This window comes from Muntiacus reevesi, chromosome 4 (assembly GCF_963930625.1).
Source record: "Muntiacus reevesi chromosome 4, mMunRee1.1, whole genome shotgun sequence".
Classification (NCBI taxonomy): Eukaryota; Metazoa; Chordata; class Mammalia; order Artiodactyla; family Cervidae; genus Muntiacus; species Muntiacus reevesi.
In genome coordinates this window covers 162,521,014-162,545,571 of record NC_089252.1, presented here as the reverse complement: position 1 = coordinate 162,545,571, position 24,558 = coordinate 162,521,014, and the positions used below count along the sequence as shown (strand labels likewise).

Sequence of the window (24,558 nt, the reverse complement as noted above, 5' to 3'; positions counted from 1 at the left end):
CTTTGACTCTGCGGGCTCCAGGATTCCTAATTCCTATAACACCCCAGAGAGGTAGGTAAGTGCTTTTCAGAGAAGCAAACTGAAGCAAGGGATTTGAGATTTGAAGAATACCATATAGCAGCCAAGATGATAGTTTTTGACTCACGGGTTAATTTAATTGAGGAGTGCTCCAAAGTCAAAAATTCCATAGCCAGCAACGGAATTATGATTATTAGGAAAATAATAACTTCTTCTTGCACCTCTGAAATCTTCCACGATGTTATGGACTTCACCATTGGTTGTATATTTTGTAGTTAGCGTGTGTTCACCCAGCACTTGGCAGAGATCGCTAGATTTGTTACCTTAATAGCAATGTTCATTTTTTTTTTTAAGTACAGGGAGATATTTGAGATACTAGAAAAATGCTTTAAAATAATGACATTAATATTATAATGTTTGTATATCCCTTTTCCCCCAAGGATACCCTGCAAATGATTCTATGGTGTTTGCATTTAATACACATAGTAGATGTGCTTTGGTTTGTATGTGCAGTGGTTATTTGAGCACCAGCATAAAATTGTCTGTCAGTGGCCTTTATTTCTTAGTTCATTTAACTGGGATCAGAAATAGTGGGATGTATTTTATTCACTTCAGTTTTTTGCACATTAGTGTATTTTTGCTTGATTTTCTGATGGTGAACTTTTATTTTTTTCATGGAAAGGCATTTTATTTTAAATATAGCAGTGTGTACATGTCAATTTATTTTATACTAAACATTTATAAGTAGAAATGAAAGCACTCTATATAAATGAGGTGTGAATGCACTGAAAATACTATAGCTGCTGTTTTAAAATACTTAAATTAAATTTAAATCTAAGTTAGCCCTCAGACTTTCTAAAGTTTTCCTGTTTGAATGGAAATACAATGTGGAATGCACCACAGTGACATTTTTCCATTTCCCCATTGCCAAGATGGGAAGACACTTGTACTAAGCATCTGAGCCCACATCTATTTTTCACTAATATTCAAACTGTCATTATGGCTAAAATGATGGAGCGTCAAATGTGTGAATTCTAGGGAATCACATCAGATTTACTTATAATTGATTTGTGTGCAGGGAGGGCAGGCTTCTGTGTTGGAGAGGAAAAGTTCCGAAATGTGTAAGAAAATGGAAACCAAGAATCATCCCTAAGGAGAGCTACTTGCTCATTCAGTCTACCTTGCTCATATCAGTGCTAATCCTGGGCACCGTGCCAGATATTGAGGATGCACTGGTGAGCACTTTAAGGCCCCTGCTCTCATGGATCTTACATTCTAAAGAGGGACTATGAACAGTGGCCTAGTTACTCAAGAATAAAGGGGATCATTTCTGCAGTGATGAGAGTTGTGGCTACAGGTGAACCAAGTTCGTGTAATAGAGAAATCGGGAGGCTGCTTTAGATGGGGCAGTCTGGGTGGGCATCGTGGAGGAGGTGCTATATGAACTTAGAGCCCCGTGTAGAGCCCCGAGTGAAATGAAGCCAGCCTCTCAGCTAGTAGATCTGCTGGCCTGGCTGGCATTAACAGCAGATGGGGATGAGGGGTGGGGAGTTAGAAGGGGCTTGCTGAGCATTCAGCTTTATTTTTCTTATCCCTTGAATTATGAAGAATGCAATAGTCAGAATACCCAAAGATTTGTAGGAGGTATTGAAAGAGGCAGGAAAAAGGTAACAGGATTCACCCTGTCTATTCTTGTGATACCTATGTGACTGTTTGTAAGCTTTAAAATATAATAAAGGTTACCTCTCCCACCTAAGCCCACCTTTTATTTTTCAGCACAGGTTTATGAAAGCAATCAAAGCAGTCGTTATTAAAAATAGTCATTCTTCTTCTTAGCAGTGCTAACTCAGAAAATAAAATCACTGGCGCTTAGTTGAGATGTAGACCACATGTATCAGCTCTGCTTGGCCTTGTGCCCCTTAAACCCATCTGAGTCAGATTGTTCTTTCTGCTGTTGTTTTTCTTGTAGAAATGAGAGAGACAGAAAGTATCTGTGTAGGGATGGGAAAGGAGAACTCTGTTCTGGTTTTCTGGTTCCTACACACTGCAGAAGCACGTAGTAGAGGAGGAAAGAGAACATGTGAAGAAAGAGATAGAATGAGGTGCGGCAGATTCCTTAGTTGGGGGTTGAATTACTAGCTCATATAACAACAACAACAACAAAATGTGGATCCTGTGAATTAGGACCTGCTGTTGTTCTTCCCTGGTGCTCCTGAGGTAGTGGATGGCATAAGCTGTGAATAAGTGACTTGTCCTGTTTTGATGATGAACAGAGGTCTAGCCCCCAAGGCACTGAATTCTTTTCCAACTTCTTCCTCTGAAATCTTCTGTGATGATATGGACTTCATCGTTGGTTGTATATTTTGTAGGTTGAGAACACGTTCCTCTGTTGAGAACAGCTATGCTTTGGGAAACAAAGGTAGCCTGAAAACCTTGAGATCTTCTCAGGAAGAGGAACCTCTAGGAACTTCATCTCTACTGGGGAGGGCCAGGACTCAGAACACTTGGAATGGCATCTGAGCAGGAGGCGTTGGAATGGGCTGGTCAGTGAGTGTTTATTATGCTTAAGCTACAGGGCTAATTACTGTGAGCAGACAGAAAGGAAAGAGAAGAGCAAAGCCCTATCCTCGTGATACTGACAAATCAGTTGGCCTGAGCGCACAGGAATTGAGTAGAGAACACTTCTGCCAAGTTTCATTTGTGTAAAAGGGGAGGATATGAGTCTGGTAGGGAAGGCAGAGTTGTGGCATGAGCAATTGGTCAGTAAGGCTGCCTGCGGGAGAATTCTGGGTGGAGTTTTGGAGGAAGTGAGGAAAAGATTGGAGTGAACATACGTAAAACCTGTCACCTGAAGAAGACTGGAACCACCTGGAGGTTGAGAATGTGGTATCTCTTTCTTATATGTTCCCTGAGGTCCCTTGTTACGCTATAGCTGTGTTTACCAAGAGCTGGAATGAGGGACTTGGGCGCCATGTTGCTAAATCCATGGAAGACTGGCCTTCTACTCGGCCACCGGCCGCAGCACAAGATGGAAAGAAATGTCACGGGCACCTCTGGTCCCGTCCCTGTTGTCTTCCTATGTCCACCCCCTTTCCAGCTCTTTCTCCGTCCAGCAGTGCTCACAAAGGAATCTCTGAGTCTGAGAAAGAACAAATATCTAGTAACCTTCTGCCGCTGGCCTCCCTGAAAGGGGAGAGAATCCTGTTGAAAGCCATTGGAAATGTAGGGATCTCTTGTGACAGTCAAGTCTCAGGAGAATGCTAGTGGTTAAATTGCTAAGTTCTTTGAGTCACTTGCAGTGCAGATAAGGGCCTGACCTCTCAGTATCGTATTTCTGACTTCTTTGTTCTGGCTTCATTTTTTTTTTTCTTTTTCCAAAATACCATTTTCATTTGTTCTTAGAGTGAAGACCATGTCAAAGAGCCTCTCTAGCAGTAGGTGGTTTTACAGAGCGCATGAAGAATGAAAACTAAATGATCATCCTGGAAGCAGTCCACTAGCATCAGGGAGGTGTCAGATTACCTCCCGGTCTTGGCTGTGTCAGAAGAACTGAGGCAATGTTGCATCAATTGGGCCCAAAGCACCCTTTATCTTGAATATGGAGAAAAATCGAAGCAAGAATTTTTTCTTTTTTTTTTTTGCTATTTTCTCCATGGCTCTTATCTAATTCAGTACATCTTAAATGATAGTTTATAGAATGGTGATACGTCAGGAAAAAACCCAGATGGTACTGGTCTTGCATGTTCTCACCTAGCTCTTTTCCCTGAATCCTCGTTAGAATCTATGGAAATGTTAGCATCATTCCCATAGATCAGCTTTAATTAATCTATATTAGTCTTAATGCTATGAGCTAGGTGATTAGTGGGTTTTATTGGTTATTCTTTTTTTTAATTTTATTGGTTATTCTTTTTCTTTTTTTTTTTTTTAATCTGACTGCACCTTGAGGCATGTGGGATCTTAGTTCCCCACTCCTGCATTGGAAGCACAGAGTCTTAACCACTGGACCGCCAGGGAAGTCCCCCTTTTTTGGTTATTCTTGTTAAAATAATGGAATCGGGGCATTTGGAAATTAAAAATTAAATCAAGCATTTGTGCCAAAACTCAAATTATAGATACTATCGTATTAAAGTGCCAGTGCTGTCCCAAACCACCAACACATTGTGTACAAGTTAGTCTAGTAGATTACCATTGATTTCCCGTTCCATATATTTTAAGAGATTGACATTAGTAAGCAGCTTTGTTGTTGTTGTTGTTTAGTTGCTAAGTCGTGTCCGACTCTTTGTGACCCCTCTGGACTGTAGCCCGCCAGGCTCCTCTGTCCGTGGGATTTCCCAGGCAAGAATACTGGAGTGGGTTGCCATTTCCTTCTCCAGGGGCTCTTCCCGACCCAGGGATCGAACCCTCATCTCCTGCACTGGCAGGCGGCTTCTTTACCACTGAGCCGCCAGGGAAGCCCAGGAAGCTGCTACATCTTCCTTAATCCGAGAAGCAGAAACCTTTACAGAACATTCAGCTGATGAAATGGCTCACTAAAGTGAGTCTAGAAAACTGCTAACTGTTTTCTAACACTCCCGCTGAACTCAACTCACTACCAAGTAGACGTTGATTGATTTTTGTGTAGAGTTCCCTAGGCCAGTTTAGTTTGGTTGTATATATGTATTTATCAATTGAAATAGGGTACTGCTGCTGTTCTCTCATGTATCTATACATAAATCAGAGCAAGACCAGGGGAGGACCGTGGTAGATCACAGAGCAACTGAGAAAGATGACAGCAGCGACGAGAAAAGGAAACAATGGTTGTATTTCAGGGACCCTGCCCACCAGATGGTAGTTATCGTATTTTTTGGTTTCCTCTGATAGGTTGATTGATCCTCAAGTCTAACATGACACTGTAGTCCACACTCTTCTCTTGCCCTTGGCTGACATAATTGGGGAGAAATTGAAGTTACCTTCTGTCAATGGGGTAACTCCTCAGCAATCATAGTAAACTACCCTTCATTGCACCATTCCTCCCTATAAAATGGGCTAGAGATTCCTGTTCCATTTTTGTATTTAAGAAAGAATGATCAAACTCTTATTTCAAAAGGATACATGCACCCCCAATATTCATAGCTGCCCTGCTTACAATAACCAAGACGTGGAAGCAACCTAAATGTTCATTTACAGACAAATGGGTAAAGAAGATGTGGTGTGTATATACAGTGGAATGTTACTCAGCCATTCAGCCATTAAAAAAAAAAAATGAAATGATGCCATTTGTAGTAATACGAATGGACCTAGAGATTATCATGGGCTTCCCTGGTGGCTCAGACGGTAAAGAGTCTGCCCACAGTGTGGTAGACCTGGTTTGGGAAGATTCCCTGGAGAAGGGAAACCCACGCCAGTATCCTTTCCTGGATAATCCCATGGACAAAGGAGCCTGGCAGGCTATAAGTCCATGGGGGTCACAAGGAGTCAGACACGACTGAGCAGCTTTCACTAGAGATTATCATGTGAAGTGAAGTTGAGTCAGAGAAGGAAAGACAAATACCATATGACATCACTTATATGCGGAATCTAAAATATGATACAAATGAGCTTGTTTACAAAATAGGAACAGACTTATAGACATAACAGCATACTTACGGTTACCAAAGGGGAAAGGGGTCAGAGTGGGATAAATTAGCTGTTTGGGATTAGCAGATACAAGCTACTATATGTAAAACAGATAAACAACAAGGCCCTACTGTATAGCACAGGGAACTATGTTCAATATCCTGTAATACACCATATTGGAAAAGAATATGGAAATGAAGTTTCATATATATGAATATATATTCATTATTTTATATATGCATGTATATCATATATTTTATATATATATAAATATATATATAAAATTCTGCTGTATATCAGAAACTGACAACTTCATAAATCAACTATAAACTGTATAGTTTATACAATGTTTACTATACAACTAGAGTATACTATACAACTGTATAGTTTATACAATGAAATGTGAACTCACATTTCATTCTGGTATATACTATTTGAGCATCTTTTCTCCATGTAAGTAATGTAAATGGGGCATCTAAACATAGTCCCACTTAATATTCATAATCAATACTTATTAAATGACTCCCAAATATCAGGTTATATTCTAGAAGCCTCAGAATAAACCTTCAAAGGGTACCTTATTGACATAATTTTATAAATGAAACTGAGTTTCGGAAAACTGAAGTAATTTGCACAAATACACAGTTCAGTTCTGTCTCCCAGTTGTGTCCAACTCTTTGCGACCCCATGGACTACAGCACACTAGGCTTCCCTGGCCTTCAGCAACTCCTGGAGCTCGCTAAAACTCATGTCCATTGAGTCAGGGATGCCATCCAACCATCTCATCCTCTGTTGTCCCCTTCTCCTCCTGCCTTCAATCTTTCCCAGCATCAGGGTCTTTTCTAAGGAGTCAGCTTTTCACGTCAGGTGGCCGAAGTATTAGAGTTTCAGCTTCAACATCAGTCCTTCCAATGAACATTCAGACTGATTTCCTTAAGGATGGACTGATTGGATCTCCTGGCAATCCAAGGGACTCTCAAGAGTCTTCTCCAACATCACAGTTCAAAAGCATCAATTTTTCAGCTCTCAGCTTAAGGTCCAACTGTCACATCCATACATAACTACTAGAAAAACCATGCCTTTGACTAGACAGACCTTTGTTGGCAAAGTAATATCTCTGCTTTTTAATATACTGGTTGGAGAAGGAAATGGCAACCCACTCCAGTACTCTTGCCTGGAAAATCCCATGGATGGAGAAGCCTGATAGGCTACAGTCCACGGGGTTGCAAAGAGTTGGACACAACTGAGTGACTTCACTTTACTTTACTTTGCTTTTTAGGTTGGTCATAGCTTTTCTTCTAAGGAGCAAGTGTCTTTGAATTTCGTGGCTGCAGTCACCATCTGCAGTGATTTTGGAGCCCAGGAAAATAAAGTCTGTCACTGTTCCTATCGTTTCCCCATCTATTTGCCTTGAAGTGATGGTACCAGGTGCCATGATCTTGGTTTTTTGAATGTTGAGTTTTTAAGCCAGCTTTTTCACTCTCTTTCACATTCATCAAGAGGCTCTTTATTTTCTCTTCACTTTCTGCCACAAGGGTGGTGTCATCTGCATATCTGAGGTTATTGATATTTCTCCCGGCAATCTTGATTCCAGCTTGTGCTTCATCCAGCCTGACATTTTGCATGATGTACTCTGCATATAATGGAGAAGGAAATGGCAACCCACTCCAGTATTCTTGCCTGGAGAATTCCATGGACAGAGAGGCCTGGTGGGCTACAATCCATTGGGTCGCAAAGAGTTGGACAAGACTGAGTGACTAACACTACACTCTGCATATAAATTACTTAAGCAGGGTTACAGTATATAGCCTCGACGTACTCCTTTCTGGATTTGGAATCAGTCCATTGTTCCATGTTCTGTTCTAAGTGTTGCTTCTTGACCTGCATACAGGCTTCTCAGGAGGCAGGTAAGGTGGTCTGGTATTCCCATTTCTTTAAGGATTTTCCACAGTTTGTTGTGATCCACACAATCAAAGGCTTTGGCGTAGTCAATAAAGCAGAAGTAGATATTTTTCATAGAGTCAGACATGACTGAAGTGACTTAGCAGCAGCAGCAGCAGATATTTTTCTGGAATTCTCTTGCTTTTTCTGTGATCCAGTGGATGTTGGCAAAAGTTAGGGAGTAACAAAATAAGTCTAGAGTCCAGATCTATCATACTCACAAACCCATGATTTTTCAACACTATGTGGCCAACTCAATTAAAAAAATATGAAAATCTTATAATTTTTAGTCTTTCTTGGACTTGGCTTTCAGATTAAACATATTGGTTATGCTTTGCAAAAATGTGGTGCTCAATATTCCATTAGATTTAATAAGCATTTATTGAGCATTTAACAGGCTTGTAAGTAAATAAAATATGGTTCTTAGTGTTAAGAACTTAAAATCTAAGGGTAGATATTCATACACTTGAAACTTCTATTTGGAACTCCGGTTATGAACCAGGAGCTATGCTAGGTGCACTACAAATATTATCTTGCTTTATTATTATATCTAAGAGCCTTATAAAATAGGTATTTTATAAATATTTTTGCCAAGATGTAAATCAGAAACAAAGATCAATGAGACCTGTATTCCTACTAGGTAAAATAAGGAGTTTTATCAAGAAGATAAATGGCACTTCAAGCTGAGCCCTAAAGAGTATATGGAATTTTAATAGGATGGCTGGAAGATGAAGTTCCTGGAGAGAGCCTTCCATGCTCTGTGAAAAGAAGGAACAAATCAATGAGGGCATGGAAGTGTAGGGCGTGTTCAAGTGAGAACAGATAGTTTGCCGGGATAGTATAAATTAGGGCCATAGTGTGGGAAGGAAGTGATAATACAGGTCATGAAGACCATGCCCTGCATGTCCACGGAGATCGGGCATCATAGGAAACGGGGAGCTATTAAAGACTTCGGCGTAAGAGAATGACTGATGCATCTGATTTGATTCAGAAAAAAAGTCGGTCAGAAGCCGATATCAATAACCACAGGTTGTCTCATGACCAATGCATCGGAATTACTTGCTACAGTCATTTCCTTTAAAACATCATTTTTAAAAAGAGGTATTTAAAATACAGGTAATTAACATTTTATAAGGGCTTCCCCGGGTGGATCAGACGGTAAAGAATCCACCTGCAATGCAGGAGACCTGGGTTTGATCCCTGAGTTGGGAAGATCCCCTGGAGGAGGGCATGGCAACCCACTCCAGTATTCTTGCCTGGAGAATCCCCATGGACAGAGGAGCCTGTCAGGCTACAGTCCATGGGGTTGCAAAGAGTCGGACACGACTGAATGACTCAGCACACACACAGCTTTTTGTAAGATGATTTTTATAGTTTTCTATTGCCAGGAGCTGGTAATCACATGCCTTGACTAAGTAGAAAGGATTTACCCCCTTCTAGCCGTCTGGTCTCTCCTTTTACTTCTTGTGAACTTGATAGAATTTATTGTATCATTATTTCGATACATGAGTCTGTTGTCACCAGTAGATGTAGACTTTGGAGGATTTGGACTGTGGTTTTTGCTTTCTTTAATATCTCCCAAGCTCTGCAGAAACCGTTATTACTTCGTGAATACTTGGTGGATGGATGAAGAATTGAATGGAGAGCCCCTAGCTTCACTGTAATTTGCACTCATCATGAAGGTGAATGCTTAACCCAGGGCCACTGTGAGAAAGACTTTGGGACTTCTGAAAACCAGGTTTCTGTAAATTGTCAAATAGATAAATTCCATGGTATCTACAAGATCAGTGGGTTCCGCACACATAAATTTGAATTCACTAAATCTAGGCTGATGGAAGAAGTTGACCTGGATGAGGGTTTTCTAGCATAGGAGTGAACAGTGGATCACGGTCCAAATCCAGCCTGTTCTTCCATGACCTGCAGTCTAAGACTGGTTTAGGACTCCCCTGGTGGTCCAGTTGCTAAGACTCCACGCTCCTAGTGCAGGGGTCCCAGGTTCAATCCCTAGTCTGGGAACCAGACCCCACACACAGCAACTAAGACCCATCTTGTCAGTCTCTCAGTCATGTCCGACTCTTTGCAACCTCGTGGCGTGTAGCCCACCAGGCTTCTCTACCCATGGCATTTCCCAGGCCCTGCTACTGGAGCAGGTTGTCATTTCCGTCTCCAGGGGAGCTTCCCAACCCAGAGATGGAACCTATGTCTCTTGCATCTTCTGCACTGACAGGCACGTTCTATACCCCAGGTGCCACCTAGGAAGCCCTAAGACCCGGTGCAGTCAAATTAACTTTTTTTAAAGAATGGTTTATATATTTTTAAATAATTGCAAAAAGGAATAATAGTAATATGTTGAAACGTGAAAACCAAGTAAGATAGAGAAACCAAGTTTCATTGTACAGAAGCCAAGTTTTCCTGGGACACGGTTACTCTTACTTGTTTACATCCTGTGTCCTGTCTCTGACTACTTTCTCACTCTAGTGGCAGAGTTCAGCAGTTATCAGAGAGACCACCTGGCCTGCAGAATCTAAAATATTTATTCTCTGGCCCTTCACGAAAAAATGTGCTCACCCTGGCTGGACTGTGTCTTTCTGGCTGTCTTAATCCATTTATATGGCTTTCTTCCTTTTCTGTGCAAATGGAAAATGAGTTTAAGTTCATTAGAAGCAAGAAACCTTTAGCTTTGCCTTCAGAATTTTTTTCCCCCTCCTTCTCTTGAGAATCTTGAATGTTCTATATATATCTAGATTTGCAAAGCTAAAGAATAATGAGGTAGAATATGTTTTATCCATTAGTAATCCCTTTTCTATGGGGATCCTGAAAGTATGGTTTTCTCTTTAGGTTAGAGAGCTGCATTCCTTTTCTAATCATATCCCATTTTTAGTTCACACTCAGGCTGTCAGTTCCACGGAACAATGTCAAGTTGAGCTTCTTAAGATCTCTTTCTTTTTAATTTTGATTTTTTGGCTCTACAGGGTCTTTGTTGCTGCAGGAGCTTTTCTCTAGTGGCAGCAAGCGGGGGCTACTCTCTAGTAACGGGGTTCTGGCTTCGCATGGCGGTGGCCTCTTTCGTTGTAGATCACGGGCTGGAGGGCGCACGGGCTTCAGTAGTTACAGCACGTGGGCTGAGTAGTTGCGCTTGCAGGCTCCAGAGCACAGGCTCAATAGTTGCAACACCCGGGCCCAGTTGCTCCACAGCATGTGGGATATTCCCAGATCAGGGATGAAACCCATGTCTCCTGCATGGGCAGGCAAAATTCTTTACCCCTGAACCACTGGGGAAGCCCTTTAGGATCTCTTGAAAACCTATTCCAGTGGTCTCAGCTGGGTAGTTTTCCTCAAAAAGGTTCAGGGATAGTGGAATAACCTTGGATTATGAACAATATGTTTCACCTTCCTGTTTGGCTTGTTAATGCCATCTGTGCTTTGCGGTTTTGTTTGTACTTCTCAACATCATCACTTTCTGGGCTTCCAGGGCCTAAGGCTGAAGCCATTCTGAAATATCAAGGAGGCAACAGGACCCAAAGGGAAAAATATGCCCACCTCGTCAGGTCTGTCATTCACCCCTGAGGCAAATGTGATCTGGCTTCGGTCGCCTTCATCGCATGGAAAGCACTCCAGGTCGTGAGGAACGTCCTGGCCTCCAAACCCTCGGGGCGCGTCTCTGTCCTCATCCTGCTTTTTTGAAGGATCTGGACTTTGACCATTCTTCCCTGTTTCACACTCTCTCTCCTTGGTTCCCAGAACAGAATCTAGTCCTGACATGTGCTCTCTTTTCTTCTGAAAGCTCCTCGGAGCTGCTAGGCGCTTCTCTCCCCACCCGCCCTTCCCACATCCCCCGTCTCCAGGGAGGCAAGTGAAACCCATGGTGTTTCACTGTGTCCGCTCTGAGTAGACTCCTGACATCTATGTTTCAGTTATTACCTCCATTTCGAGGACTGTATCCATAGCTATGAGTGTGCCATCACTCTCCCATCACCCTGACCTCCCTTCTTTCTGCATTTTCAGCACTCACAGAGCCCTGTCATTTATTTACTGCACCATATGTTTTGAGTTTTCTTTTCCTCCGTCCTCACTGCTGCTTCCTTTGTTCAGGCCCCCATCATCCCTCCCTTGAACTCTTTGCACTGGTCTCCTGCTAGCTTCCCCCGCTGACTCTAGTCCTGTCTCCAACCACCCTCAATACTCCCGCAAGCGCAGTCTCCGAGACCAGATGCCTCCAATGGCTTCCATTCACCCGAGGGCAAAAGTTTAAGTTTCTTATGTTGCTTCTGGCATTAGGCTTAGTTTCTCCTCTCGCCTCTTATCATCCTCTGGTTGCAATCTCCGCTCCATTAGTACGGAAAGACTAGTCTTTCTGAAACCTCTCTTGGCTGTGTCATGCCTCCGCTCTGATGATTGTATTCCTTACCTTTGTCTCCATCTAGACAAATCTCAAACCTCCCAAACCCCAGTTCAAATATGGTTCTCCCTCTCCTGAAATGACTACCCGCTCCTCTTTGCCATCATAGGAGTTTTGCATACTCCCTGAGGAGAACACAGTTCACAGTGTACTATAATTGTTTTTACACTTTTTCACACAGAAGACTATGTCTCCTTTCTCACTGTATTGTCAGTTCATAGCACACAATCCATCTCCTAAAAAGCCTCCAAGAAATGAATGTGTCCAACCTGTATATCAGTAGCTACACCATGTCCTCTGGATGCGGTTATGTTACCAGGTATGTTAGAAATGAATGGTGCTGTGAAATCCAAGTAGGCCAGTTATCAGCAGAAAAGGTTTATTTCCTTCTCTTAATATTTAATTTGTGTTGAATCTAAGCTGAGTGTATGTGGCTATATATAGTCACTCTAGAAGTCAGGTGTGGGAAGATTGGTATTTATTTTAACAGACCAGAGGGAAAGAGAAGAGACTTCTAATGTAATTATTAGTGAGTTACATGCATTGAAGTTTAATTTCTCATACTGATACAGAGAGAACTTGGTAGAAAGTTAGTGTCTAATTAGTCATATAAAGTATGTGTGTATGTGTAATATGAAATATATGTATATGTACATATATATTTAAATGTCAGCATTATAACATTACAGAGTTATATTTTATTATAGTCATCCTCAGGAAATTATCATTGTAAGCCCAATAATAGACACAGGGGACTTTAAGGGCTTCCCTAGTGGTCCAGTGGTTAGGATTCTGAGCTCTCCGTGTAGGGGCACGGGTTCAATCCCTGGTCAGGGGACTAAGATCCCACATGCCGAGCAGGACAGCCAAAAACGGGAACAACAAAAAAAAGACAAGGGGCTTCATGGGGTTAACCTGTGGGGTTAAACATATGGTCCCTGCCTTATAGAACTCAAAAATCATAGACATAAAAGGCTAAGTAATAATATAAGGCAGTTTAAAGTAAGCCAATAAATGGCAAATAATAAATGAGATTCCATTTTGTATCCTGGAGAAGGAAATGGCAACCCACTCCAGTATTCTTGCCTGGGAAATTCCATGGACAGAGGAGCCTGACGGGCTATGGGGTCTCGAAGGAGCCACGCACGACTTAGTGACTAAACACCAACAACACCTTACTATGGTTCTGTGCACACAGTGGGTGTTTCATAAGTATTTGCTCAGTGAATGAAGTGACAGTGGGACAGAGCAAATTTGTAATAATTTTTCAATTGTCCTTTCTTCACTTTTTGCATTTACCTGGAGTCAGGTCTTGGTCTGTTTTTGACACTAGCTAGTTGTGCATAAGAGTAAGAATTTATCCTTAATACTTTTCATAGATCTCAGATAAAGCTTACTTTTATTTTACAAGTTGGAAATCAAACTTAATAAATATATAATGTAAATAGTAAGTGTATACATAAAGCATATAAGTAACACATATATTAGAATGTATATAATTTAAAGCTCTGTAAAGTCTGCTGCGTCACGGAAGGCTTTCTCAGTCTTGCTGAGACACATTGGGTCAAAGTGTAAAGTCTAATGACACGAGGCAAATATTCAGGCAATTTTAACCACTGTCTTTTCAGTGGGAGCAAATTGTTTCAGACAACAAAGTGCAGGTTTCCAATAAGAAGGAAACCAACTTAAGATGTAGTTCCTTCTAGAAGCTGTTTTAGTCTGTTTCAGAAGGAGGTTTAGGGTGCTTACAGGTGCCTCACCAGCTTCATTGGAGTGGAATACAGGTAATCTGTGTACACTCGATCTTTGCCAATTCATGATACCTACCAGGCTGCCCGGATTTACTCATGGAACCTCCTTATGGCTTAGCAAAGTATCTTTAAAGAAAAAAAGAGTGGATGATCATGTTGTAATTCATCTATTTTTCTGCATCTATATAGAAAGGTTAATATTTTTATGTGCATGCATGCTAAGTCCATTCAGTCGTTTCTGACTCTTTGCAACCCCGTAGGCTGTAGCCCACCAGGCTCCTCTGTCCATGGGATTCTCCAGGCAAGAATAACTGGAGTGGATTGCCATTTCCTCCTAGAGGGGATCGTCCCTACCCAGGGATTGAACCCCAGTCTCTTACATCTCCTGCATTGGCAGGCAGGTTCATTACTAGTGGCACCATCTGGGAAGTCCCTAATATTTTCACAAGTATGCTTAAATATTAGAGATTTCAAATGGTAATCCCCAAGGCCCTCTTCTTCGCCTTTTCCAGTTTGGAGCTCCATCTTAGGGAAATAGCCACGTTTTGAAGCAGGTGTAGCTCTTTCTGCAAGTTTTCCCAGTGCAAGCAAATTGGAATCTCACAGGTCTGCATGTATTCCTGTCTTCTCTTCCCTCTTTTTTCAACCAGAAAGAGGATTTTCCCCAGTAATAATCTTGTAGAAGTACCATGGAGCTTGTTGCTATTGCCAAAGTGAGTTTCACTTTTCAAAACTATACGTGTGTAAAAATAAAAAGGAACATTTATATCTTAATAGGGTTCATGCAGCAGGTAATTATTCCAAAGTAGCTCAAAACTGAATTTTCACTTCTCCATTCTCATCTTGGGAGACACATTGACAGTGACTCAGCCCATGCTTTGTTTGGTTGTCTTATTGACAGTAATACCAGATGGACCTTATTTAATTGAGTAGCTGTACTCTTAAATGAGTAAATAGTATCATTCCAAGTTGACCTATTGACATAATCTCGAAGACTATGTCATTTATAACAACCTCAGTTTATTATTTCAACCATCACACTGGCTTGCAGAGAACTCCTTATTTAAATCACTGTACCATTTTTTTTTTTTTTAATACCAAGGCTTATTTCAGTCATAAGTCCATTCTCTCTGAGGTGGAACTACCAATGTGATGGTAGTGACTTTCCTTTTTTAAATTTGCTTTTCGTTTGAATTATCTTCACTGTCTTAAGAAATGAGCAAGGTTAGTCAGTAGAGAAAGAGCTCATTGCCACTCCAGCTATTTTTAAACACTTTGATTTTTAAAAAATGGTTAGATGGAAGCGATAGAACTCTGATTCAACTAGGCTGCTCCTGGCCTCCGTTTATTCTTTTATTGTTGCTTCATGTTTTTCAATAACACTGTTTGTTTAGAAATTCTTTCTTTTTTCCCTAAACTACTTGCTATATAAGAATGTAGCAACTACAGATCATTTTAATACGTGTTTGTAAATAAATCACCTTAGCTGAGCTGGTCTGTTGATTAAGTATGTATTTAAGACACTTTTTTTCCCCCTATAAAACAGACGTTCTATATAATGTTTTTCATAGAATGAATTGTAATTTCCTCAAAATTCATCAAATATTATATTTAAATATTTTCAGAAGATGTGCCATGCTAGGCTTAGTTGCTCAGCCATGTCCAATTCTTTTTGACCCATGGACTGTAGCCCGCCTGCCTCCTTTGTCCATGGGGATTCTCCAGGCAAGAATACTGGAGTGGATTGCTGTGCCCTTCTCCAGGGGATCATCCCAACCCAGGGATTGAACCCAGGTCTCCTACTGCATTAGAGGCAGATTCTTTACCGTCTGAGCCACCAGGGAAGCCCATTAGTACACTCATTCCCAAATCATGGTGTCAAATATAAATCAGATATGTTTTTAAAGTGATGGAAAATATCTTCTTTGATAATTCTTTTTTTTTTTTTTTAGAGTCACCTGGTAAGCTTTTACTTTTTTTTTTCACTTAGATAATTCTTTATTTGCCAATAAGTTACTTTGCAGAAGGCAATGTCAAATAGTCCCATTCCTCTCCTAATTTTGATCTGTATACAATTATACATCTAGTTTTTCTTTCAAGAAAGCCACATCCTAGGAACTCAGAAAAGGATGCTATCTGGGTAATTCTCAATTTCTCTTTGTATCATTTACAAAGCAAGCAAAACCATTCCTTCCTGACATTTGATTTTTGAAAACCATAAAATCATTTCACCACCAAAGCCCAAACTTTCTAAATCAAATTTCGACTGAAGAGCAAATACTTTTGTCATTTATAAACCTTTGAAGTTGGGGGTTCACGACGAACTTTCCAGACAACCCTCAACAAAGCCATATCAACCCATGTCTCTGAAGCACATTAAATTATACAGTGATCCCCATGTACCAGCCGTGTTGGCCACAGAAGGAAAAGAACTTAACCCTTGAGTAGGCCAGTTTGTTGGTGTGGGGGTGACAGGTGTGCTCTAGCGAGGCCTCTGGGAGAGGTGGGGTGTGGGGGTGCCTGTTGGAGGGTGCAGGGAGCTAGCCCTTTGCACTCCACTTGCAAGGCTCCTTCTTTGTAGCTCTGGTTTGTGATGTGATTTATGGGAGCTGCAGCTCACGGGCCATACATCACCTTCCTGGTCGGCTTTGTTGACACCTTGTCACATTCTTGTGGGCTTGAGGAATTCATTGTTCTTGTTTGAACTGATAAGAGCCCAAAAAAAAAGAAAAAGAAAAAAAAAAGAATTTTCTCACTGAGACCTTGGGAAAGGCCGAGGGGGTGGAACGTTGACTTGGAGCAGCGAGGCTGCACTTTCCCAAGCAGAGCGGCCTCGCCACCTTCTCCTGCCCCAGGAAGCCTCACCCTGAGGCGTGCAGCTCTGGGTGCACCCCGAAAGTCGTTTCCTGGTTGTGAGGTGTCTCTTTTTTGCTGGAGTGGGACGGGAGAGGGGCTTCAGGAGGAGGAAAGAAGAGGAGGGAGTGTTCCTTCCAGACATGGGAGCTAGACTGGCTAAGAGCTGCCAGTGGAAGGTAAAATGACCCTGGGCACTGGGGAATGTAGAACACGCGGTGACTTTTGATGTGAGCCGGTCTCTTCGAAGTTCATCCTTTGTAGAGCGTGCTTCTCGGGCGTGCTGCCATGCTGACCTCTCCCCTTTGATGTGTAGCGCCCATGCCTCACTTAGTATTTTGGCAGCCTGCTCAGGCTGCCATCTGAGGCCAGCACTTGAAGAGAGTAGAATGTTTTAGAATAGCAACTCATAGAGCCACTGATGTATACACAGGATATTACCTCCTGTTTCCACAGAGCAAATGCGTGGTCTGCCTGCTGTTTTTTGTTTTCATTTTTTTTAAAGATCTTTGCAGAATAATCTCTCTGATAACTTTGCTTCAGAAAACATAGAATGGATTAAACTTTTTATCCAAGAGAAGTAACAGGTCAGATCATATAAACCACCTCATGGGATCCTTCGTACTCATACTTCCTGTGTGAAAACAGAGATTTTCTTTGAGAGCAGCTTAGCACAAACACAGCCCATTCCCTAATATTCTCTGTCATCAGCTTTCGTTGATTGGAAGGAGAAGAACCAATTCGCACCCCAGCCAAGGGCTGGTGTCCAGGGAGTTTAGCATTTTTGTGTTGTACTGTTAACAAGTTCGTGTGTCCTGTCGTAAATCCCTTCACCTGGAAGCATCATTCACACATCCCCACTAGGAACCTCATGTTGAACTGGAGCCACGGCTTCTTAAAACGGCTCTTGGCAACCACGTTTCCTGTAGAATGCATGTGTACAAACTCCTTCTGGCACTTGATTTGCCAAGCAGTTACTGTGCTCTGAACAAGGAATGCTAGAAGAACTGCCAAGGTAGGTGGTCAGAGAGTAAGAGTGAAGAGTAGACATTGTGATAATACTGAATGCAAATGAAAGTGACCTAATCAATGTACGATAATACAGTGATTGCATGATTAAAGGGAGAGACTTGTTTTGGAAGGCATACACTTTGTGTGTGGGTCATCTGTCTTGCTTTGAAGTGCTATTTTTTGACTAATATTTAAATGTCTAAATATATGCAATGCTGTCCATATCGGCATCAAACCTCTAACACACATCCAGCTTTGAAAATCTACAAGCCCAGATCCTCCCATTCCTTACAATTCTGATGAGCCTGCCAGTTCTGCTTCTGCCTTTTCTCTTAGCTCAGAAGCTACTCTGGCTTCCAGAATTAAGTTTATTGACAGTGTTTCACTGCTCTCTGCTGGAGAAGCCCAAAGCTAGGCCTGGCTTCCAGGGCTCAAATCATTTGCAAGGAATGCAGGTGAGATGGCTCAGCTGATAAACTTCCCGCCTCTGAAATTCACCTTAACACAAGACTTACCCATGCTTGTCATAGATCACAGCTGAAGAGCCGTGATGCGCAGACTAGTAACAGGTTTCTCAGAGAGGAAGATGGGTAAGACGAAAATAGATCGCTGCCCAATCTCCAATTTGTTACCTCCAAAGTTGTCTCATATAAAGCTAATCCATGTGGTGGTACACGGAGACTGTGTACCAGTCTCGAGTTAACTCCCATCCTTCTGTTTTGTCACACAGATATATACCTTACTCTGCTACGTACGTCTGAGATGATCATTCCCCAGTCCCTCAAAAAAGAAAAGAAAGCTCTCTTGGCCAAACTATTTATTTCTTCTAAACTCTTTCTTTAGTATGTGCATGTCTGGAGAAAAGAGATCAAAGAATTTAATCAAATAAACCAAGAGTGTGTTAGGGACATTTTTTTCCTAAAACATTTTCTAGGTAGGAATAAATATTAATTTCCACCTTCATTTTCATGAACACAAATCCATACCTTCACTGAGATGTTACACTTCTCAAGCATGAAACAAAAGTACAAGTGCAAAAACAAAAACAGCCAATGCTTTTGATGAATATGAATTTTCATATCCATTTTGAGTATGTGTATACACATCAATTTATGCACGTGCGGCGCATGTGTGATTATTGCGTATATTGTACATATGTATGTTTTGAAGGGATAGGGAGAGAAGAGAGAAGCCTAGTACATCTCCAGAGTGGACTATGCTTTTTTAGGCACTTTTCAGTCTAGCATCTTTTAACTTAAAAACAACTTGATGAATAGAAATCATAAAAAGCCAGCCTTAGAACAGCATTAAAGTGCTCTTCTATTCTACAGCATTCCAAGTGAATTATTGCTGTGCTGTCAAAGAAAACAAAAACATTTGGGAAGGACTGTTTATTTTACAGTGGTTGACCAAAAGTATGCAAGTGGTTATAAAAAAATGTAGACAGCTAGCGATGGGAGGTGCCACTTGCACATTCTGAAATCCATTCACAAACCTTTGACACTGACTCGCGATCACGAGAGATAATATTAGAGGCAAACACATTTTCCATGGGGAAGATCCTAGCGCGTTCAGAGCCAACAAATAAAACCACTATCTTCTCTCCTGTATCACTGGCATCTTATTCACAGAGCCTGATGGCATGATATTTTTTCCTTCCAAGAAGAGCAAGGAAATTTTTGTAAAAATATTTCTCTAGGAGGTTATGGCAACATGATCTTTTTTTGTGCTCTGCAGCCTTTGTATTTAAAGGTTAAAATAAAAACTGCCGCTGACAGTGTTCATAGTCTTTCATTAGACAAATACATGATTTTTAAGCTAGATAAGAAATTAAAAATCCTTAACACAGTCCCTTTGTAGTAAAGATAATAAAATGTATAATCAGAGAAGACAAATTACTTGTTTTATAGTTGCTTCAGCTAGGCAGTGTGGAGGGATGAGAGTTAGAAATAGGAGGTTGCTGTTTCTGAGATGGCTCAGTGGTAAAGAATCCTCCTGCCAATGCAAGAGACGCAGGAGATGTGGATTTGATCCCTGGGTCAGAAAGATCCTCTGGAGTAGGAAATGGTAACCCACTCCAGGATTCTTCCCTGGAAAATCCCATCGTCAGTGGAGCCTGGCGGGCTTCAGTCCATGGAGGTCACAAAGAATCTAATGCGACTGAGCATGCTCACACACAGAGACTATATAGAGTCAAGACCTCATTAATACCTCCTGGGAAATGCTTGCTTTAATGTTTAAGGATTTCTCATTAGTGAAGAAACCAAGGAACCTAGGTCCCAGGGTTTAAGTTTCTTTTACTTTTTGAAAAATTTCACTGATAAGTCAGCATCCACTTAACCTGGTAGATTGATCACCGGATATATTTTTGAGAAATGAGAATGGTCATAACCAGCTCTCATTATCTTTATCATGGGGTGAAAGATATGAAAAGCTCTTTGATAGTTCCGAGCATGATTCTTTCACATCAAGCCACTCCATAAACATTGATTGAAAGAATTCCTTCCTGTCGACGCCGGTGCAGCCTGTTTTCTGAGTGATGTGTACATTGTAGGAAGACCCCACGTCATAAGAGTATCCTTGTGATAAACGGACAGACAGCCTACCACCACGCACACGTATGAGATGCTTTGGGCATCCGACTCTCCTAACACTGTGCCCCCAGAGTGGAGAGAGTGAAAGAAAGAGAGAGGAATTGGAATCAGAATCACGTGCATCTGAGCCCCTACCTCAGCAGCTCCTTCTGGTCCCTGAGGGTCTCCAGGCTCGGAGAGTTTTGTGTAGTGTTGGCCCGAGAGACGGTTATCCTTTGGACAGCTCAGCTGTGTCTGTCTCCTCACCGAAACGGCATCCGATTTTGTTCAGATGTAGCATTTGCCTTCCCTCCGTGACATCCTTGGGTTAATCACGTGCTTGCTGGCCAGGATATGTAAATAAAGCTTGGCTACAGAACACTTAGAGGATTATGAAGCAATCTTGCTTAATAGTAGTGAAACAAAACAAAATAAAACACCACTCCAGCAAATCCTCGTGTGTGCAGCTAAGTCATGGAAAGATCCAGTTATGACTGGAACTGTCCTGGCCTGAGTATTGTCCTAGACTCAGAAAGAGAGAGAGAGAGAGGGAGAGAGAGTGGGGGAGGATGACAGGGAGAGGAGAAACTGTGCTGCCGACAGCCCCAGCAAGCCATCCCTGCAGGCAGTTGCTAATGAGGACGCGGTGCGGGTGGAGGGAGCCTGCTAATCCGGGGAACCCGCCTTTCCCACCCGTGCTGGGATGACTGAGTCACCGCCGCTTACACATCCTTGAACTGCACACCTTTTCCTATGTGCTCAGAGGTGGCCTGGACCCAGGGAGGACCTCCCCAGGAGGTTGCAGGCTGCAGAATGAGAGATTCAGATGTGTGTGCATGTGGCGGGGGATGGGGGGGGGGGGTTGTTCCTGCGTGGCTTTGCAGTTAAAGCTGTCCATCTCCTGTCGCTGGCCAGTTGCAGCACGGGACCATGAAACATCCCCCTCCAAGCTGTCTATCAGCAAAGCTGTCTACTCGGACCGGAGGGAAACGAGCGTGGAAACCCCAGGTGGCTGTGCGTGCCAAGAGCAACCTTAGTCAATGAGAGAGCTCAGCAGATGGCGGGGTCCTGCGTGCCGACCTTTCTGCTGCTCGTCGGAGAATCATGTGCTGCTATTTCTGTGGCCTCTGCCAGTTGGCCCCTGCCCACCTTTTCTGTTCATACTAAAGCGGCCAGGAACTGAGCAAAAGAGGAAGCCTCCTCGGCTGTGCTCCGGGCTGCTCTGCCAGGAGTGCGTCTGTAGTGGGTCCAGCAGCAAAAACAAAACAGGGCAGAGCCGGGGAGGCCCCGGCCAGAGCAGCTGAGCGTGGAAACAAAGAGGCCCGCCAGCAGCAGCAGCAGCAGCAGGCTGCGGAATGTCAGGCTAGAAGGGGAACTTTCAGAGTGGCCACATCGTCTCCAAGGGGGGAAACTGAGGCCAGAGAGAAAGTAGCAGTGTCTGGGCAGTGGCTGAACCAGGCCTGCTGAGGACCTACCCACACTGCTGTTGGATTTCAGTAGCTCTGGGGTTGACAGTGTAGCCCTGGACAACTCACTTAGTCTCCCTGACCTCAGTCATCTCATCTGTAAAAGGGGGATGAGACTAGACCCTCCCTCCTCCTACGAGTCGCTCTGCAAATTAAACAAGGAAGTGTAAGCAAAAGCACTTGGCGTGCCTGGCCATTAGGAAGTGCTCGGTACACGTTGGCTGGTCTCCTATGATCGGGGACCTGAGCTGCCACTGAAGCGGAAAGGAGAGATAGGGAGTTGTCCCTACATATCTGATCTGTGAAATGTTTCATACTTTGAAGGCCTTTCCTGAGGAGAGGTAAGCACATGTGATTAAGACCAGGCTGATTTTGTGATTTTGCTCAGTGTTGATGTGACTGGAATGTTTAATCAAGCAACAGACTCCCCCTTCCAGGAAGAGCAGCCCAACTGTAATAACGAGGAGGAAGCGGGTAATGTGAGAGCCCTGGAATTGTTGCCGGTCAGACTTCCTGAATGCAGGGTTTATCCCCTTTGTGAAAGCCAATTCTGAACCTTCCTGACTGAGAGTTTAGAATAGGCGGCTTCGAAGTTCCATTCTGACTGAAAAATGCTTCCTTAAAGCTGAGGAATTGCTCTAGGGGTAAAAGAAGGGAGGAAGTGGTGAATAATATTGCCTTTTGCAGAAAAGACTAATGATAGAGATGATTTTGCCCCCTTGGGCCCAGGTGTAAGGACGGATTTAGGAACGAGCTTCTCTTCCCTCCACTTCTAACAACACTTAATTCCCAAGGTGCTTTACATCAAGTTCTGACACCAGCTGGTTGGGAATCAGTTAGAGATCGCAATGCAAGAACAGTGACTATGCACTGAGCCCTCATCAGAGTGTCAGGTATTATGCAAAAAAGCACACTATATTTGTAATCCCACTTCATTTCCACAACAGCCCCATGAACTATTTCCCTGTTTTGTGATGAGAAAAGTGAGGCTTGAAGAAGTTACGTAACTCACCCAAGATCATGCAGCGAGGAAACGCTCCTGAGCCCTCACCTTAGCCGCTATGCCATGCCCTGCTTTCCTCCGATTGGTAGCCTTACTTCTGACCTGAATCTCTGTGGCCTGCCTTTTTTTTTCCCCCTCTCAATTTAGGACTGTACTACATTCTCGCCAAGGCTGCTTCTTTCAAAATTCTAAATGTCTCCAGAAAGAGGTACAATTTATAATAAGGAATCTTACTTTCCAAATAAATTCTACTCTATTAAAATCAAAGAACTGATTGCCTTTCTTTTTTTTTTTTCCTCTCTTTTTTGGTATGTATGTGTCATTCAAGTTACAGAATTCAGAAAGGGATTAAAAACTGGGAAAAACTGTCATGTGGTATTTTGATATAGGTGCAAGCCCAGTGACTCTAAGGAAAAAGGAACATTTTTATGAAAGAAGGCCTGCCCAATTGATCCTGATAAGTTTAATTGTTTAATCCTGATAAGTATCAATGGACAAGTGTACCTCCTTTTGTTGTCAGAAGCATATGGTAAACTTTATTTGTGCTGGCGTTTATTTCAAGAAAGACTGTGTGTTTATGCATTTATAATTATATCCCCAAGGTAAGCCATCTGGATATCTCAGCATTATTACTTTACTAAGGGAAATTTCTCTATCAAAAATTTTTATGTTCTAGTGGAATTATGCATCTAAGTTCTCAATATTTATCGGTATCTTTGAAATTTTGTTAGTTAGCCTCATCGAGATTACTATGTACTAATAATCACTACCTGTGTGACCTTGGATAATTTTCTTAAGCTCTCTGAGCCTTAGTTATTTCAGCCACAAAGTGGGAATTGTAATAGGATCATCATATTATTATAATGGATTGTTAAGAGCATTAAATGAGTTAATTTTGTAAAGTGCTCCAGATTGTTCCTGACATACAGTGTTAACTAATATTTTTAATCACTGATGATTTCCAAATAAATTTGCTAACAATTGTATTCAGTAAGTTTTTAATCATAATGAACCTTCAGGTTATTCTATTTTTAATTGGTATTCAGCATTGTAAAGTTTGCTTTTTTCATTTCTCACTGATGCCTATAAATTGCATTTACTTAGAAAGGCTCTTAAGAAACTTTCATATTTCTTTTACTTCATCCTCTCTTTAGTAAGTGGTGACTTACTGTTTATTTTATCCTTCGAATTTTATCTAGAGCAGCTTTTGACTTTAAACTGTGACATATAATGCATCAAATTACACTCATTGAATTGATTTACTCTGAACTGTAGATTATTTTAGGTAGCATTTGCCCTCAATTTTTTTTCTTGGTGTCCAAGTTTCAAAGAAACATGTTTTCGGTCCTTAGTCACGGTAAATAGTGGGTTTTTAAATGACATCATGAGATACATATTTCTCAGATACAAAAGTGTGTTGTTGTGTTCTCTTGGCCAGAAAAGACTCCTCTTCCTGGGAAATGTAGCCACAGAATGCTGGGTTTGAGTTTTATTAATATCCTGTAGATTGAAAACAAAATGTTTTCCCTCCCCGTTTTTGTTCTTTTCCATTTGGCAAACCCGGTGATTTGCCACATGAGCCAATGTGTGTCTCATTTGCTTATTTTCTTGTGCACTAGCAAGCCCTGGTGATGTCATCTGGAATGTGTACAGTCCCTGGGAATAAATAACATGTTGGAACAAAGTTTTCTTTGAGGCAGCAGAAGCATTCATGCACCTTACAGTACACTCTGGGCTTCCCAGGTGGCTCAGTGGTAAAGAATCCTCCTGCCAGCCGAGGAGACGCAGGTTCAATCCCTGAGTCGGGAAGGTCCCCTGGAGGAGGAAATGGCAACCCACTCCAGTATTCTTCCCTGGAAAGATCCTATGGACAGAGGAGCCTGGTGGGCTACAATCCATGGAGTCACAAAGAGTCAGACACGACTGAACATGAACGCGCACACACACA

At 42.1% G+C, this 24,558-nt stretch overlaps 1 protein-coding gene and 1 long non-coding RNA gene across 2 annotated transcripts in view; one reads left to right on the top strand and one right to left on the bottom strand.

Moving 5' to 3' along the window:
• Positions 1–20,743, bottom strand: part of LOC136167244 (uncharacterized) — a 303,769-nt gene extending 283,026 nt beyond the window's left edge. The window contains exon 1 of the long non-coding RNA XR_010663074.1: positions 20,298–20,743. This is a non-coding gene — a long non-coding RNA (uncharacterized lncRNA). The remainder of the gene's footprint in view (positions 1–20,297) is intronic.
• HMGA2 (high mobility group AT-hook 2) overlaps positions 1–24,558 on the top strand; it is a 140,692-nt gene that overhangs the window by 41,193 nt on the left and 74,941 nt on the right. The window lies entirely within an intron of this gene.